We start from the raw sequence: 17959 nt of genomic DNA on the forward strand, positions 1-17959 counted from the left end.
TTGCTCTATGAACTTTGAAAAAAGCTATGTGAAAAAAAGGTGTTCTAGTTCGAGTAGCTAATATTATCTCCTAAAGGATATAATATTTAATTATTAATTATAGGTTAAATATATATTAAAACAACTATTTAAAACAATTGGAGAGGACCCAAGAGAAGGGAGAAACTAGGGAGGATTCAAACTTTGAATGATGGTAATTTATTGGATCCAATCCAACTTTATATCACCTTTTCTCCTTCAGTCTATATAGTGTAGAGCACTTAAAAAAACAGAAGAAAGATGAGCTTATTGATATATCAAATAACAAAATTCAGAGACCCCAAAGCAGATATAAATTGAGAAACAAAGTCCTAAAATATGAAGAGGATTGTGCCTGACATCTGGATACAAACACCCCTCAAAACTGACTGCCCCATGAACAGTGCTTGGTTTGGTAAGACTACCAGTATTCCAATGGAAAGCAAGTGGTAGAAGGTTTAAAGAGCTGATATTTCTGCTGACCCCTAGTGCAGTAAAAAAAAGAGTTTGGAGTTTGAACATTACAAGTTAGAGAGACAAAGTACATATGCTGATCTGTCATTTAAAATTCCAAAAGGTCCATGTTTAGAAGAAAGACTGTGTCCAAGAATTAGGACATTCATCAAGAGCTAAGACAAAACTGAAACAGTTATCTGACATATCTCCATACAAAAAGGATCAATTCTTAATTTATCTGCTTTCTAGAACAAAATTAAACACTGTTAAAAGACAGATAACAAAATTCAGAGTCTTTATAATGTATAATCACTGATGAGCAAAGTAAATCGAAACTTTTTTAACACATGAAGACACAGGAAAATGACAGCCATTGCTCAAGATCAAAGGCAGTCAAACAAAACAAAACAAAATTAAAAAACAAGCCTGGAGATGACTCCAATATTGAAATTAACAGATAAAAACTTTATATTAGCTGTTGTAAATACAATCAATGACATAAGTGAAACCAAGATAAGAATAGAGTTGGAATCTAAACATTGATATGGTAAGGGTAAAAATAATTATGTTGAAATTCTAGAAGGGAATATAACAGTGCTTGAAATGAAAAATTCATTAGATAGGCTTAATAGAAGATGAGAGAGGATGACAAGATGGTCAGTGAAATTGCAGACAGAATAATAGAAATTATCCAATTTAAATAATGGGGAAAAGATTTATTTTAAGTAGTTCTGTTTTTGTGCTCACTTCAGCAGCCCATATACTAAATCTAAAATGATACAAAAATTAAAGATTAGCATGGCCTCTGTGCAGGATGACATGCAAATTCATGAAGCATCCCATATTTTTAAAGAAGAAAGAAAGAAAGAAAGAAAGAAAGAAAGAAAGAAAGAAAGAAAGAAAGAAAGAGAGAAAGAAAGAAAAAAAAAGAAAGGTACGTTGGTTCTGTTTTGACAAGTGAGGCAACATAAAGTGGTCCAACATGCATGTAATAGAAACCAGGAAGTAACTCTTTGTAAACAGACTGATGATGTTTACTACAGAAATATAATGGAGAGTCCTTGCTTTAAAATTGCTTTTTAGGAAACCAAATCTGGTCTGTCCTCATTTCTTATTGAAAAAAATCAAAACAAAGCCAAAATAATAAAATAACAACAACAACAACACTTGATTCATGGATTAAGTGGATTTGGAAGAATGGGAAGTAGTCATATAAACCTTTCTGGGTAGCTTTTAACAAAGTATAAAACTGAGGAGAACCAAAATGGAAATGGCTTCCTTTGAGAACAATATTGCTTTATACATCGTGGCAACACATGTTACCCAAACCAAAGTTTCAAAGTGAGTGGAAGAATAGTTCTAACCTCTTTTAGAAAGAAATGCAATGTCTTTGTTTTGTTCTTTCCGGTATCTTTTGGATTATTCATAAAATTTGGTGATTGGTCAGATCCATGATTCATTAAAGTCTGCTTTGAAAGTTCAACCTTTGTGTTAACACAGTTACTTACCTTGAACAGGAGCAATCATGGGGGTCTAATATGACTCACATGGTGATTAGTGTCTGTCATGGAGGAAAACAAGAGAAATTAGAGGTTGAAGAAGTTAAAAATACATTTTGCAATGTGCACATTTATGACTGGTTTTGGTTGAAGAGACCAGCAACATAATATATAGTACTTCATCCTGGGTGAGCTTTAAGAGTTCATCTTCTAAGATAAATATAAAAAAATAATTTGGCTATTGCAACATGTATTTCAAAGATCCCTTTCCCCAGTCATACCTAAATTATCTTACTGGCATTATACAAACAATCTGGCAGTCAGAATCCCAAAGGTAAATAATTTGTATTCCCAACAATGCATATTATTTATATGTATTTCTTCTAAGGATATCAAAATAGCTTATGAACATAATGTTCACAGCATCCTTGAGGGGCAAACAGACTTAAGTTGATTGTCATAATTCAAAGATATGCATTGCAGTTCTGTAGTTAAGAAGCCATCCTAATGGTATACAGTAGTTACACATGGGAATAAATTTATTGTACATTTGTTTATTGTTTGGAATATTATAATCAGTTGCCAGGCAACTGGATTTTTTGTATATTTAAATTGCTCCTGGGTGCCTGGGTGGCTCAGTAGGTTAAGAGTCTGCCTTCAGCTCAGATCGTGATCCCAGGGTCCTGAGATCGAGTCCTACATCGAGGTCCCTGCTCAGCAGGGAGTCTGCTTCTCCCACTCCCTCTCCCCTTCTCCCCCTCCCTCTCCCTATACCCTTCTCCCCCTCCCCCCTGCTCATGCTCTCTCTCTCTCTCAAATAAATAAATAAAATCTAAAAGAATTAAAAATAAAAATAAATTGCTCCTATGACAGTTGCTTTAAAAATCAATGGTTATATTGATTACATCTCTACTACACAAATTTCGCCCAATTTGCAGTGATATATATATTTCTCTTTCATAATCTCCATAGTAATACTCATTGGGATTTTTAAATGATCATCTTATTTCCAGTCATATAATTTTACATGTAAATTGAAAGACTGGGCAAAGTAAATATGAGTAGGAAATTTAATGTTTGCATTTGGAGAGTTGTTAAAGTTTTTTTTTTTCCTTACGTGACTTCAGCTGTAACGGTTGACATTTCCCATTTTATAAGCTAACATGGAGATTAAGAAAGGTAATAACTAAGGTGAGCACATCCTTTAGTATCTAAGCCAGGATAGCTTTAGAGTAAAAGTAGGTGCTATTAACATATAACACACAAAAACTAAAACTAACACACAAAAACTAAGACTGTTAGGATACATGGTCATCCTATTATAGTACTCATAATATAATTAATGTATTTTTGTTCACAAAACAAAGTTCCTAAATACATTCATTTAGGATGAATATCCTAAATAATGGTTTTATTATTTAAGTTCTTCATTTACAATGCTACTCCCAAAAGACTGACTGAATGACTGATTTTTTATTTAAATTCTATCAATTAACATACAACATATAATTAGGTTCAGAGGTAGAAGTCAGTGATTCATGAGCACCCAGTGCTCATTACATCACACGTCCTCCTTAATGTCCATCACCCAATTACCCCATTCCCACCCCTCCCCTCCAGCAACCTTCAGTTTGTGTCCTATGATTAAGAGTCTCTTATGGTTTGTCTCCCTCTCTGACATCCATCTGGTTTTATTTTTTCCTTTCTTCCCCTATGATCTTCTGTTTTGCTTCTTAGATTCCACATATGAGTGAGATCATATAATTGTCTTTCTCTGATTGACTTATTTCACTTAGCATAATACCCCCTAGTTCCATCTACATCATTGCAAATTGCAAGATTTCATTTTTTGAAGGCTGAGTAGTATTCCATCACACACACACACACACATATATACACACACCACATCTTTATCCATTCATCTGTCGAAGGACATCTGGGCTCTTTCCATAGTTTGGCTATTATGGACATCGTTGCTATAAACACTGGGGTGCAGGTGCCCCTTCAGATCACTACATTTGTATCATTGGGGTAAATACCCAGTAGTGCAACTGCTGGGTCACAGGGTAGCTATATTTTCAACTTTTTCAGGAATTTCCATACTGTTGTCCAGAGTGGCTGCACAGGCTTGCATTCCCACCAACAGTGTAAGAGGGTTGCACTTTCTCTGAATCCTCACCAACATCTGTTGTTTCTAGTCTTGTTAATTTTAGCCATTCTGACTGGTGTGAGGTGCTATCTCATTGTGGTTTTGATTTGTATTTCCCTGATGCCGAGTGATGTGGGCATTTTTTCCATGTGTCTGTTGGCCATCTGTAGGTCTTCTTTGCAGAAATGTCTTGTTCCTGTCTTCTCCCATTTTTTGATTGGATTATTTGTTCTTTGGGTGTTGAGTTTGATCAGTTCTTTTTTTTTTTTTTAAGATTTTATTTATTTGACAGAGAGAGAGAGAGCACAAGCAGGGGGAGCAGTAGAGGGAGAGGGAGAAGCAGGCTCCCCGCCGAGCAGGGAGCCCGATGTGGGACTCGATCCCGGGACTCCAGGATCATGACCTGAGCCGAAGGCAGCTGCTTAACCAGCTGAGCCACCCAGGCGCCCGAGGTTGATAAGTTCTTTATAGATTTTAGATACTAGCCCTTTGTCTGACAAGACATTTGCAAATATCTTCTCCCATTCTATCAGTTGTCTTTTAGTTTTGTTGACTGTTTCCTTTGCTGTGAAAAAGCTTCTTATCTTGATGAAGTCCCAATAGTTCATTTTTGCCTTTGTTTCCCTTGCTTTTGGAGATATGTATAGCAAGAAGTTGCTATGGCCACGGTCAAAGAGGTTGCTGCTTGTATTCTCCTCCAGGATTTTGATAGATTTCTATCTCACATTTAGGTCTTTCATTCATTTTGAATCTATTTTTGTGTATGATGTAAGGAAATTGTTCAGTTTCATACTCCTCCATGTGGCTGTCCAATTTTCCCAACACTATTTGTCGAAGAGACTGTTTTTTTTTTTCCATTGGATATTCTTTCCTGATTTGTCAAAGATTAGTTGACCATAGAGTTGAGGGTCCATTTCTGGGCTCTCTATTCTGTTCCATTGATCTATGTGTCTGTTTTTGTGCCAATACCACACTGTAATGATGATTACAGCTTTGTAATAAAGCTTGAAGTCAGGCATTGTGATGCCACCAGCTTTGCTTTTCTTTTTCAACATTCCTTTTGCTATTTGAGTCTTTTCTGGTTCCATACATTTTTAGGATTATTTTTTTGCAACTCTGTGAAAAATGTCAATGGTATTTTGATAGGGATTGCACTTAAATGTAGATTGCTCTAGGTGGTATAGGCATTCTTTGTGTCTTCCTCAATTTCTTTCATGAGTGTTCTATACTTTTCTGAGTACATATCCTTTGCCTCTTTAGTTAGGTTTATTCCCAGGTACCTTGTGCTTTTGGTATAACTGTAAATGGGATCAATTCCTCAATTTCTTTTGCTTCTTATTGTTAGTGTATAGAAATGCAACAAATTTCTATGTATTGATTTTATATCCTGCCAATTTGCTTAATGCCTGTATGAATTCTAACAATTTTGGGGTGGAGCATTTTAGGTTTTCTACACAGAGTATCATGTCATCTGAGAACAGTGAGAGTTTGACTTCTTTGCTGATTCGGATGCCTTTTATTTCTTTTTGTTGTCTGATAACTGAGGCAAGGATTCCTAGTACTATGTCGAACAACAGTGGTAAGAGTGAACATCACTGCTGTGTTCCTGACCTTAGGGGAAAAGATCTCAGTTTTTCCCCACTAAGAATGACACTCACTGTGGGCTTTTCATAGATGGCTTTATGATATTGAGGTATGTTCCCTCTCTCCCTACACTGTGAAGAGTTTTAATCAAGAAACAATGCTGTATTTTGTCAAATGCTTTTTCTCCATCTATTGAGAAGATAAGATGATTCTTGTCCTTTCTTTTATTAAGGTAGTGTATCATGTTGATTGATTTGTGAATGTTGAACCACCCTTGTAGCCCAGGAATAAATCCCTCTTGGTCATGGTGAATAATCCTTTCATTGTCCTCTTGGATCATATTGGCTAGTATCTTGGTGAGAATTATTGCATCTGTGTTCATCAGGGATATTTGTCTGTAATTCTCCTTTTTTGCAGGGGGGTTTGTCTGGTCTTGGGATCAAGGTAATGCTGGCCTCATAGAAAGAGTTTGGAAGTTTTCCTTCCCTTTCTATTTTTTGAAACAGCTTCAGAAGAATAGGCATTAGTTTTTCTTTAAAGGTTTGGTAGAATCCCCATGGGAAGTCATCTGGCCTTGGACTCTTGTTTGTTTGGAGATTTTTGATTACTGCTTCAATTTCCTTGCTGATTATGGGTCTGTTCAGGTTTTCTATTTCTTCCTGTTTCAGTTCTGGTAGTTTATAAGTTTCCAGGAATGCATCCATTTCTTCCAGATTGCTTAATTTGTTGGCATAGAGTTGTTCATGATATGTTCTTAAAACTGTTTGTATTTCCTTGGTGTTGGTCATGATCTCTCACCTTTCATTTATGATTTTATTAATTTAGGTCCTTTATCATTTCTTTTTAATAAGTTGGCTCAGGGTTTATCGATCTTATTAATTCTTTCATAAACCAGCTTCTAGTGCTATTGATCAGTTCTACTGTTCTTTTGGTTTCTATTTCATTAATTTCTGCTCTAATCTTTATTAATTCTCTTCTCCTGCTAGGTGTAGACTTCATTTGCTGTCCCTTCCAGGTCCTTTAGATGTAAAGTTAGATCGTGTATTTCAGACCTTTCTTGTTTCTTGAGAAAGGCTTGTATTGCTATATACTTCCCTCTTAGAACCACCTTTGCTGCATCTAAAGGTTTTGAACAGTTGTGTTTTCATTTTCATTTCTTTCCATGTTTTTTTTTTTTAATTCTTCTTTAATTTCTTGGTGACCCACTCATTCTTTAGTAGGATTGTCTTTAACCTGCATGTATTTGAGTTCCTTCCAAATTTCTTCGTGTGACTGAGTTTCAGTTTCAAAGCATTGTGGTCTGAAAATATGCAGGGAATAATCCCAATTTTTGATATCAGATGAGACCTGATTTGTGACCCAGTATGTGATCTATTTTGGAGAATGTTCCAGGTGCACTCAAGAATAATGTGTATTGGGCGCCTGGGTGGCTCATTTGGTTAAGCAACTGCCTTCAGCTCAGGTCATGATCCTGGAGTCCCTGGATCGAGTCCCGCATCGGGCTCCCTGCTCCGCAGGGAGTCTGCTTCTCCCTCTGACCCTCCCCCCTCTCATGTGCTCTCTCTCAAATAAATAAATAAAATCTTTAAAAGAAAAAAAAGAAGAATGTGTATTTTGTTGAATTAGGATGGAATACTCTGTATACATATGTGAAGTCCATCTGGTCCAGTGTGTCATTCAAAGCCCTTGTTTCTTTGTTGATCTACTTAGATGATCTGTCCATTGCAGTGAGAGGGGTGTTAAAGGCTCCTGCTACTATTATATTATTATCAATGTGTTACTTTAATATTATTAATTGGTTTATAGAATTGGCTGCTCCTATGCTTGGGGCATTAATATTTATAATTGTTAGATCTTCTTGTTGGATTGACCCTTTAATTATGATATAGTGTCTTTTCTCATGTCTTAATACATTCTTCATTTTAAAATCTAATTTGTCTGATATAAGGATTGTTATCCCAGCTTTCTTTTGATGTCCTTTACCATGATAAATGGTTTTCCACCTCCTTCACTTTCAATCTGGAGGTGTCTTTGGGTCTAAAATGAGTCTCTTAAAGACAGCATATTGATGGGTCTTGCTTTTTTATCCAACCTGATACCCTGTGTCTTTTGATTAGGGCATTTGGCCCATTTACATTCAGAGTAACTATTGAAAGATATGAATTTAGTGCCATTTTGTTACCTGCAAAGTCACCGTTTCTGTAGATTGTCTCTGTTTCTTTCTGGTCTATGTTAGTTTTAGGCTCCTTCATTGCTTAGAGGACCCCTTTCAATATTTCATGTAGGACTGGTTTGGTGTTCACAAATTATTTTAGTTTTTGTTTGTCCTGCAAGCTTTTTATATCTCCTATTTCCAATGACAACCTAGCTGGATATAGTATTCTTGACTGCATATTCTTCTCATTTAGTACCCTGAAATATCATGCCAGTCCCTTCTGGCCTGCCATGTTTCTGTGGATAGGTCTTCTGCCAGTCTAATGTTTCTACCCTTGTAGGTTATGGTTCTCTTGTCTAAGCTGCTTTCAGGACTTTTTCTTTGTCTCTGAGATTTGCAAGCTTCCTATTATACGTCAGGGTGTTGACCTATTTATATTGATTTTGAAGGGGTTTCTCTGTGGCTCCTGGATTGAATTCTTGTTTCCTTCTCCAGATTAGGGACGTTCTCTGCTACGATTTGCTCCAATATACCTTCTGCCCCCCCTCTCTCTTTCCTCTTCTTCTGGGATCTCAAATGTTCTAATATTGTTTTGCTTTATGGTATCACTTATTTATCTTGGTGATCCAGTAGTTATCTCTTTTTCTCAGCTTCTTTATTCTCCATCTTTTGTCTTCTATACCACTAATTCTCTCTTCTGCCTCATTTATCCTAACAGTCAGAGCCCCCATTTTTTATTGCATCTCATTAATAGCCTTTTTTATTTCAACTTGATTAGATTTTAGTTCTTTCATTTCTCCAGAAAGAGATTCTCTAGTGTCTTCTATGCTTTTTTGAAGACCAGCAAGTATCTTTATAATCGTTATTCTGAACTCTAGTTACAACATCTTACTTATATCCATGCAGATCATGTCCCTGGCAGTCAGTACTGCCTCTTGTTCTCTTTTTTTGAGGTGAGTTTTTAATCTTGTCATTCTGTCCACAGAAGAATAGATGAACGAGAGAACAAAATACTAAAATGGCAACAACAACCCTAGAGAAATATACACTAAACAAATCAGAAGAGATCCCAAACTGAAAAAAAACAAAAAACAAAAAACATAAAAATAAGAATTAAAAAAGAGAGAATATAAGCTGACAGGTGAACAGAACAGTGCAATACACTGGATCCTCGTGTGTTTTGGTCTATTTCTTAGAAAACTAGATCCCAAAATTGTAAAGAAAGAAAAACTTATATATATACAAAAATAAATTTATATACAATTAAAGGATAGAATGTAACTAGAATGTAAAAATGAGAATTAAAAGGCAAAAAATAAGAAGGAATATAAACAGCCAGGTGAACATAACAGAGCAATACACTATATCCTGAGTGTATTTTAGTCAATTTGATAGAAAAAACTACATCTCAAAATTGTAAGGAAAGAAAAAATTATATATATATATACACACAAAGATATAATTAAATACATTGAAAGGATAGCATGTAACTGTAAAAGAGAAAATTAAAAAAGACTTTAACAAAAAAAGAAAAAAAAGAGAGATACTATGATCAGACAGGTGAAGGGAACAGAGCCATACACTAGATTCTGGGTGTATTTTGGTCTGTTTGTTAGAAGAAACTGCATCCCAAAATTGTGAAGAAAGAATGACATATATGCACAAGAATAAAATTAAATACAATAAAGGATAGAATGTAATTGTTAAAATGAAAATTAAAAAAAAGATTTTAAAAAGAGAGCTGATAATATAAGAAATTGGTTGGAAAAGGAAAGAGAAAGTCAATTAAAATTGAAAGACTAAAGAATCATGGGAAAACAAAAACAAAAACATGAATTCAATATACTATTTTCCCCTAACTCTGGAATTTGCAGTTCTCTATGATCAGAAAACTTGGTCTTGGCTGGATGTTCTTGCTGATCTGGGAGAGGGACCTGCATTGATTCTCAAGTGTCTTTGCCCGGGGTGGGGGTGGGGGGGCAGAACTGCACCACCCTTGCCAGGGGGCCAGGCTAAGTAAGAGGTTCCAGATTGCTCTCTGTGGCATTTGTTCCCTGCAGGCTATCTGCACCGCTTTAGAGGATTAGAATGAAAATGGCAGCCTCCCAAACTCCAGCCCCAAGCTGAAAGCTCTGGGCTCCACTCCTCAGTGTGCCCTTAGGGAAAAGCAGTCAATCACTCCTGTCTCCCTGGTCTCTGTCTGTACTCTGTGCTCACCCAGCCTGTGACTGAGCATTTCTATCTCAGGCATGGGACCCTCTTTCAAGTCTCCAATCCCTGTAAACTCCTTCGGTGCATTCCTCCTGGAGAAGGAAGAAGGGGTCTCACCATGGTTCTGCCAATTGCTGGGCCTCTGATCAGACAGCAGTTGCCCGACTGTGCTATGGTTCATGGTATATGGCAACCCTGAGCTGAGAGACCACTCCAGGGCTTGCTGATTGTAGGCAGCTTCCCTGATCCAATGCCTGAACTCTGCCACACTCAGACATCCCCGTATTCCAGTGACCCTGGGGATCCTGAGACTACACTGTCCCACCTAGGAATCTGCCCTGCTTCACCACCTGAGCATATTTCAGGCAGGGACGGCCCTAACCAGAGCAGACTTCTAAAAGTTCTGATTTTGTGCTCCGCTGCTATATCACTTTCCAGTGCTGGCTTATGGAAGCTCCCTACCCCTGTGGTTTATCTTCCCATGCATCACCTCAGATTCACTTCTCTGCACCTCCTACCTTGCAGAAAGTGGTCACTTTTCTATTTGTAGAGTTGCAGCTATTCTTTTCTTAGATCTCTGGTTGAGTTCGCAGGTATTCAGAATGATTTGATAGCTATCTAGCTGAATTCCTGGGCCCAGATGAAACTAAGGTCTCCTATTCCTCTGCCATCTTGGACTATCTCTATTTACCCAAAGGTCTTGCCTCTTCATTACCAGTACAATACTCTCTATCCATCAAAGATGCAGCATGGTCTCTGACATTTTATTCCTCTCTGAGCATCAATTTCAATTTTGTTTTTATTTATTTAGTTTTATTTATTTTTAAAGATTTTATTTATTTATTTGAGAGAGAGAGAGCACACAAGCAGGATGAGGGGTAGAGGGACAGGTGAAGCAGACTCCCCGCTGAGCAGGGAGCCCAACACAGGGCTCAATCCCAGGACCCTGGGATCATGACCTAAGCTGAAGGCAGACACTCAACCAACTGAGCCACCAGGAGGCCCTTTATTTATTTTCAAAGATTTTATTTTTAAGTAATCTCTACACCCAATGTGGGGACTTGAATTCACAACCCTGAGATCAAGAATCTCACACTGCACTAACTGGATCAGCCAGGCACCCCTCAACTTTGTTTTTAGAAGTAACAGACCATAATACAAGTTTGCAATGCATGACCTACAGCAGAAACATTGTAGTTCATTAGAGTCAATGGCTATGTAACATGTTTTAGTATACTGAAAGGCAATTTAAGGAATTTATTAAAAATGTGTCTTCTAGAGTCTAATCTCCTGCTTTGATTCTTGTCTTTTCCACTTATTAACTGTATACTTTTGAAAAAATATCACTTAACATTTCTATATACGTTTGATTTTTTGTAAAATAGGAATATTCTCTGTACCTATTTCATTGTGTTGTCATATGGCTTAATTACATTAGCAAATGACTGAGAATAATGGTTGATAAACACCATTATCAAATAATGGTTGATAAATCTTCAATAAATGTTAACTATTATTAGAAAATATTTTTAGAGTTTAATTTAATGTGATTTTATAAATATTTAGACTGTGGTTATTAGACATTAGATATTATACTAGACCCCAGCTATTTATAATGATTTTTAAGATGTCAACCTTATTTTAAAGGAAGTCATAGTGTCAAAATATCTAATTTTTTAGAATTAATAATTTTGTAAGTTTAGTTTTTATCGCTAAGCCATCTATAATGCTATTTTCATTGACAAAACCCAGATCCTAAATTATCTAATAACTGTTGGTGAAAAATAGTTTGCCAAATAAAATTATAAAATGTTTGCCCAAATTCTAAAATGATGTGAATAAAGAGAGCTAACTGGTAATAATTTTGTTTCAATAAAAACCTTGAAAATATACACAAGCACAAAAACTCACTTATTCCTCAAACCAGATTGTTCGACCATTGTTAAAATATTTTTATATAGTCTTTACCCTCATTTCTATCATACAGTATGGATATGGACATAGACAAATATATTAGGTATATATATATATACACACATACATATATACACATATATATTATATATCATTATATATATGTATATATTAAACACACAGTTTTTTTACCCTGGTTGCATTTAATACTTCATCATGAAATTTATCCACATTATCATTAGATTTTTGTCTAATATTCAAATATTTTGTCTAATATCAAACTGACATATTATAATTTATTTCATCTTGCCTAACTTTAAATATTCCTTATTTATAGGTAGGACAAATCAAGCTAATGTTAAAATACCTGCATTTTGCAGAGAACCCTGGTTAATTTCATAAAATGTATTTCTACACTGAAAGTACGATTTAAATAATTTTAAAATGACACTAAGCACATATTGCCGAACTACTTTTTCCATATTGTCATTCCAATTTATGGTTTTTTTTTCCCTAAGTGAACAAGATGATTTTGAATTTGAGACACTTAAAAACTTGGCACATACGATCTATTCATAAATGATATAGAGAAATTATAAAGCAAATGTGACAATGTTAAAAAGTACTGGACCTGAGAAAGTTTTAATAGACTTTTTCACACACTCCTTGTAACTTCTCCGATAAAAGTCAACAAATGTGCAAGAAAAACAATAGCATACATAGATATGTGGTGTTAAAAATATATGCACAAGTTTTATATATGACAAAAATTGCACAAAATATGAAAGGTGGAAACAGATTTATACTGTTTCAATCCCTTCAGCAACCATTAAAAATAATATAAAGATACATAGCTAAAAAAGCCAATAAAGGAGAAAGAACTGATTATAAAATAATAATAATATTACTCACCAATAAAAGAGGCATTTATAAAGAAAATGCATTTATAAAGAAATAATAAATGGAATAGGTTAACAAAATACAGAGCAAGAGCTAAACCTATTTAAAAAAATAGATTAACTATAAGTGGACCCAATACTTCTGATTCAAGGAAGAGACTGGGAGACTGAATACAAATGCAGGAACCAAAGGTATGCTTTTTTAAAAATTAATTAATTAATTAATTAATTAATTTTACCAATGGTATGCTTTTAAAAGAAAAGCACATTAATTATTAAGGGAAAAAGAAGGAGAGGAAGAAAGAATTTTACAGTGCAAAACATAATCATGTGAAAGTGGGTGTGGCTATTATCATTAAGGAAACTTAGTATGATATATTTCATTATATTGAAAGGCTTAATTCATCAAGAAGATTGTGTGTGTGTGTGTGTGTGTGTGTATGAATGACTTTCAAATATATGAAAAAAACTAAACAGAAAATTAAGATAAATTTGCAATCACAGTGGGGAAATTTATCAACTATCTCTCAGTAATTCATAGAACAGCTAAAAATTGATTATTATATAGAAGACCTAAACAACACAATAAACCAAACTCAATTAAAGTTCTCTACATCTTATAGCTCTAGAATAAACACTTTAAAAAAGAAAATTATACACTGACTCATCAATATAGACCATATGTGGGGCAATGGAAACATATTACACTGCAAAAGATCAAATTTTTAAGACTGCAGTCAAAGCTTTAAATTAGGGGCGCCTGGGTGGCTCAGTCGGTTAAGCATCTGCCTTCGGCTCAGATCATGATCCCAGGGTCCTGGGATCGAGCCCCGCATCAGGCTCTCTGCTCAGCAAGGAGCCTGGTTCTCCCTCTCCCTCTGCCTGCTGTCCTACCTACGTGTGCTCTCTCTGTCAAATAAATAAATAAAATCTTAAAAAAAAAAAAAGCTTTAAATTAGAAATCAATAAATACAGTATAAGGAAAAGCCTCAATATTTGCAATTTCAGTAAAATATTTCTTCCTAATCATGTCACAAAACATGTATCAATTAACACTAGAATAAATTGCCAAATGAAAGATTATGAAAATACTGTATGGACATATGTGTGATTTAGCAAAAGTAATGTTTAGAAAGAAAAGCTTTAACATCTTGGAAGAGGAAAAAGGTTTAAATACTGATGGTCTGGAGGACTTACTGTTTCAGTCCCAATATGTAAAGAGCTTGAAAGTTGTAATTTCCAATGTATCAACGAGAAAAAGCCATTCAAACTTAACCTACATTATTGTTTGACCCATGCGAACTAAAGTTACAGAACAAATCACAACTCTAAAATCTGAAGACACAGGCACATCAAGAGAGCCACAGACAAGATCTGCTTACCTGGAGCAGAAGCTGCTTAAGCCATAAACTAGTAGAGAAATTTAAATGGTCATTTTGACAAACTGCTGGAGGTTGAATGAATATTCGTTTAAGAGTAAGAAACTCCTTGGAGCGGAAGGTTCAGTGGTGTCCCCCACATTTTCACAGACTTTACCTCTAGGAATTTCACCAGGTCTGATGGTAGAAATCTGAGAAAGATACCCACTAGACTCTGACAGGGGAAGAGGAAAAGTGATTATTGTGGATTTCTTCTAAGCTTCTCCATAACAAAGGCATGGCTTTCAGGGACATCAATTTTATTAGAGCCTGATCCCAGTGTGGAAGAGGTAGTCCTCCCAGTCTATCCCCTTCTAGCATTTTTTGTCTCAGCAAGGGGCAGGGTGGGTGGGAAGAAATCTATACTAACGGAAAATAGTTTGAAGGTCATAATCTTGATGCAGAGGGCAACTAAAAGAATGAGTTTAATCATAAGACTACAGAAAACTTTCCCTCCTCCACACATGACCACCACATAAAAAAAGACCTTGGTATAAAAACAGTGGTACACAGCTGAAAGAGCTGTAACATGCAGTCTCTCTTAGGAGGAAGGTCTACAAAAGCCCAAAGTCAGAAGAGAAGGATGTTAAAGAAATCTGAAGCCTGTAACCTACAAATACAACAAATGTTAAACAGTACTCAACTTCTATCTAGGTTAACATAAACTGTCACACTAAAGGCCTCACACCTCAGTTTCTGTTACCTGAAACATCATGTTTAGATTTCATTGAAAAATAATAAGGTATTCCAATAAGTGAGAAAATACTATCTGAAGAGACAAAGCAAGAATAAGAATCAGATTCAGATATGACAAAGATATTGGAATTATCAGACATGGAATTTTAAACACCTATGATTGGTATGTTTGTTTGTTTAAAGAGATTTTTTTTACAATGTATTATTTGTTTCAGGGGTACAGGTTTGTATTCATCAGTCTTAACACAACACACAGCGCTCACTACAACACATACTCTCCCCGATTTATTTGAGAGAGAGAGAGCAGAGAGAGGACTAGAAGGAGAGGGAGAGAGAATCTCAAGCAGAGTGTCAAGTGTGGAGCCCAAGGCGGAGCTGGATCTCATGACTCTGAGATCATGACCCGAGCTGAAATCAAGAGTCAGACACTTAACTGACTGCCCCACCCCAGTGCCCCTATGATTGGTATGTTATTGGAGAAAGTAGACAGCATGTAAGAATAAACATAACATCTAGGCAGAGAGACAGAAACTCTAAAAAATAATCTAAAGTAAATGCTAGAAATTAAGACACTGTAACAGAAATGAAAAATGTCTCTGGTAGGTTCATCTGTAGAATGGACATGACCAAGGAAAGAATTAATGAGCTTGAAAATGTCAGTAGAATTTCTCCAGCAAAATTAAAAGAATAAATAAAAAGTAAAAATAAAATAAATCCCAGAAAATCCAAGAGCTGTGGAGCAAATGCAAAAGGCATAACAAAAATTTTTTAATATCAGGGGGCGCCTGGGTGGCTCAGATGGTTAAGCGTCTGCCTTCGGCTCAGGTCATGATCCCAGGGTCCTGGGATCGAGTCCCACATCGGGCTCCCTGCTCCTTGGGAGCCTGCTTCTCCCTCTGCCTCTCTCTCTCTCTGTCTCTCATGAATAAATAAATAAAATTTAAAAAAAAATTTAAAAAAAAAAATTTTTTAATATCAGAAAGAGAAGAAAGTAACAGAAGAAATATTTAAATTACTAATGGTAATTTGGAACTTCCCAAATTAATGAGATAACCAATCACAGACCCAGGAAGATCAGAGAACAATAGGATAAATAGCAATAACAACAAAAAACTGTACCTAGGCATGCCATATTAGAAAGTTTGCACGAAAGAAGATATTGGAGTGAAATATTTTAAAATGTCAAAATTAAAAACACCAATCTAGAATTCTACAGCAGATAAAACTATCTTTCAAAAATGAGAATAATCACTTTATCAGAAAAAGTAAAAATGAGGGAATTCATGATTAGTAGACCTACTGTGGAATAAGTATTAAAAGAAGTCCTTCAGGGGGAAAAGAAGTGATAGAGGGCAGAAATGGGGAACTAAAAGATATAATGACCAAAAACAAAGAAATAACAGTCTTTTTTCTGCAGAGAACACGATTGTCTATATAGACATACTAACAAAGGAACTAAACATGTTCTTACCATAGTGGCCAGCAATTATGCTCCTAGGTATTTACCTAACAGATTTAAAACTTATATTCACAAGATATTGCAGGTTAATATTTATAGTAGCCTATTCATAATTGCAAAACTGAAAACAACCAACATAGCCTTTAATAGGTGAATGAATAAGCAAACTGCAGTACATCCACACAAGAGAGTACTGTTCATTAATAAAATGGAAGGACCAATAAGACACAAAAAGACATACTTGAATCTTAAATGCATATTGCTAAACAAAAGAAGCCAGTTTGAAAAGCTATATACTGGATGATTCTAATTACGACATTCTGTAAAAAGGAAAACTATAGAGATGTTACAAATGCTCAGTGGGTGTAAGATGTTCAGAGAGAAGGGTGAATAGGTGAAACACAGGATTCTTTTAGGCTAATAAAGCTTTTTGTATGATATGGTAATAGTTTATATCTTATACTATATATTTGTCAAAACCAGTAAAACTTTACAACCCAAAGAGTGAACAGTAATGTATGTCAATTTTAAAATCATTTAATAGGTTGGGGAGTCCTCTGATGGAATGCAAAATGTGAGAAAATCATCTAACTTATTACAGTTATATTAAGCAACTTTACTAGAGGAGGCAGGATATAAATGCTTTGGAAATGAGGGAACTCTGTAAGACTAAGGCATAAGCAATGTACTCTAGTTAATAAAATTATTTCCCATGGAAATGCAAATTAACAATTCTAATAGTGCTATACATGCATAGTAGATACTCTAAGTGATAAAGGTATTTCCTATGGAAATACAAGTTGACAATTCTAATAGTGCTATACATATATACTGGAATTGAAAAATTAAGGAAATGTATAATGGCTGGTAGGAGTCAGGTTTCTTACTTTGTAATGGGAAATTTGTAAATAAACAAGGTGAGGAGGCTAGAATGATCCATATGGTAATAGATTAGAATTGGAGACACCAGAATAAACTCATGTGCAGCTCTATATTGAGACAAAGTTATATAGAGAAGTATTTATAGATATGTGTTTATACACAAGTATGGATATGCACATATATTTCCTTACTGTGAACTGAAGTAATACAGAAGATCCCACCCCCCTCCGCCCCCCAAGTAACAAACATGCCTAGCATCCAGAGCTCAAAGTCTAACTTCCTAATTTAAAGAAAACTATAGGGCCTATTGGATAATGGCTGATTCTAGGACTAGGACAGAAAATAAAATGAGACAGTAGCACATGTAGTGCAAAAAGGGAAGGAATTACTTTAAAAAATGATGGAGAAATGTCAAGTTCTCACAATGACCAACACTGTAACCCTTGAGAAAGAGAATAAAAGAGTATTGAATTAAAAGTACAAAATAAATATCCACGAGTCCATACTGATATAAATAAATGATTAAAATAAATGGAAGACATCTCCCATGCAGAAAAATTCTTAATAACTTATGTAGATACCCTTTCCTGAAGTCGGTAGAGCATAATTCTCCACTCCG

The 17959-nt window shown here is 35.3% G+C and overlaps 1 non-coding gene across 1 annotated transcript; it reads left to right on the forward strand.

Moving 5' to 3' along the window:
• Positions 1–1213: 1213 nt before the first annotated feature.
• Positions 1214–1323, forward strand: LOC123324199. Its single transcript, XR_006539687.1, has one exon. It is a non-coding gene; the product is annotated as a U6 spliceosomal RNA (small nuclear RNA).
• The last annotated feature ends 16636 nt before the right edge of the window (positions 1324–17959 follow it).

The sequence above is a fragment of the Neomonachus schauinslandi genome, chromosome 2, assembly GCF_002201575.2.
Source record: "Neomonachus schauinslandi chromosome 2, ASM220157v2, whole genome shotgun sequence".
NCBI classification, from domain to species: domain Eukaryota; kingdom Metazoa; phylum Chordata; class Mammalia; order Carnivora; family Phocidae; genus Neomonachus; species Neomonachus schauinslandi.